This window comes from Molossus molossus, unplaced genomic scaffold (genome assembly GCF_014108415.1).
Source record: "Molossus molossus isolate mMolMol1 unplaced genomic scaffold, mMolMol1.p scaffold_m16_p_10, whole genome shotgun sequence".
In the NCBI taxonomy this organism is placed as follows: Eukaryota; Metazoa; Chordata; class Mammalia; order Chiroptera; family Molossidae; genus Molossus; species Molossus molossus.
In genome coordinates, this window is record NW_023425345.1 from 73705911 (window position 1) to 73708056 (window position 2146).

The following is a 2146-nucleotide window of genomic DNA, read 5'->3' on the forward strand; positions in this document are numbered from 1 at the left end:
AGTAATACCTAACATTAAGAAAGTTTATAAAAAGAACACATCATTTTTTTTACTCAAATGTTTAATAGGTGCCCATTATTTGTTAGATATTATTATATGCTAAAAATACCAAGTTAAATGCGACATTGTCCCTATCCTCAAGGAGCTTGTGTTTTATTATTGATTTAAAAAAAACTAAATAAATTACAAGATCGTGTTACAAGGTGGTGATAAAATGTAATATGAGAGCAAAAAAGAGGGATGGTTAACTCTAAATGACAATCCCATTTAGCTTTTCAGAGGAGATAAAGTTTGAACTGAGTCTCAGTGGATTAATTAATCCAACCAGTTTATGAATAGCTACAGTATTAGGTGCTGGGGGTATAAAAGAAAAAGATCTAGAGCTTAGACAAATCAATCAGTGATACTACAGCCTGATGAACACTGAGCTAGAGGAATGCACAAAGTGCTTTAGAAAGAAGCACAGTGGAGACCTGGAAAAATTCCTTGAATTAGCACCCGGTGTGTCAGGTGGGAGTGCAGAGAAGTGCTGTTAGAGCTGTGTCAGAAGGACCCCGGCGGGTCAGGTGGGTTGGACATCATTAATAATCATGGTTGGCTTCTAAATATTGGTAGCAAGATGACTTCTGATTTGTAATCTTAGGTAAATTATAGATAAATGAAAAAGCCCAGTAATCACACACTAAGATTAATAAACAGCACTTCAGAATGAACCGCATGAGGGTTGTGCTTGCAGCAGGGTTTCACAAGACAAGGCACCCAGATTTTTTCTTCCCGCGTCTGGCTTGCAGAGCAGCTCTTGTAGCCATTTCAGAAACCTCCCTCACTCCATCTTTGGTCTCTGCTGAACACTCCATGTACCAAAAAGCACCAGTCCTGTTTGCCATATCTCTGCCTTCTGGTTTTACTGGCTCCTGCTTCATCTTGGCTAGCTCCCGCCTTGTGTGCTCATCATTCCGAAGATCCTTCTTGTTCCCAACCAGGATGATGGGCACATTGGGACAGAAATGCTTGACTTCCGGAGTCCATTTTTCTGGGATGTTTTCTAAACTATCAGGGCTGTCAATGGAGAAACACATCAGTATAACATCAGTGTCCGGATAGGAGAGGGTCCTCAAGCGATCATAATCTTCCTGCCCAGCTGTGTCCCACAAAGCCAATTCTACCTACTTTCCACCCACTTCAATATCTGCCACATAGTTCTCAAACACTGAAGGTACATACACCTCTGGGAACTGGTCCTTGCTAAAAACAATGAGCAAGCAAGTCTTGCCACAGGCTCCATCACCAACAATCACCAATTTCTTCTGGATGGCAGCCATTGCTTATAACTGCTGCAAGACCCTCCGCCTGTGTGACAGAAGTTCTGCAAAGTGCCTTGAACTTCTCAGATGAAAGGCACTCAGGCGACGGCTCTGACTCCGGCCTCTCTGCGCCGAGGATGGCCGTCCGCGAGTTGCAAGCCCGGAGACTAGAGCGGGTGGCTGAGGAGGAGGAGGAGGCGGACTCTTGAAGGCCTTTTTTTTTAAAAAAAAGTTTTTATTTATTATTTTTTAATCTTCACCTGAGGATATTTTTCTATTTATCATCAGATAGAGTGGGAGGGAAGGAGGTGGGGGGAGAGAGAGAGAGAAACATCGATGTGAGAGAGACCCTTCCAGGGCTGGGTATGAACCGCAACCGACATGCCCTTGACAGGAATCAAGCCCGCAACTCATTGGTCCACAGGCCAATGCTCTGACTGCTGAGCCAAACTGGCCAGGACTGTTTTTATTTAGAGAGAGAAAGGAAGGGAGAGAGAGAGAGACATTGATGTGAGAGAGAAACATCAGTCAGCCGCCTCCTGCACGCCCCCTACTGGGGATTGAGCCTGAAACTCTGGCATGTGCCCTGGGTAGGAACCAGGACCTCTTAGTCCATTGAATGATGCTCAGTCTATTGAGCCACACTGGCCGGGCGAAGGCCTTATTTGATAAGCTCAAAAGTTTGAATTGTATCTTAAACGATGAAAACTACTGAAGGATTTATTTTTTTTAAAAGACTACTTTTAGCAATTTGGAACTAGATTTGGGAAAAGACTGGAATCAGGAAATAAACTCTGGAGTCCAGTTTAAGGGCAGTCGAAGTAACCCAGATAAGAAATAGT

The 2146-nt window shown here is 43.6% G+C and overlaps 1 pseudogene; it reads right to left on the reverse strand.

The window, feature by feature from the left end:
* Positions 1-704: 704 nt before the first annotated feature.
* Positions 705-1427, reverse strand: LOC118624712 (annotated as a pseudogene).
* Between the last annotated feature and the right edge of the window lie 719 nt (positions 1428-2146).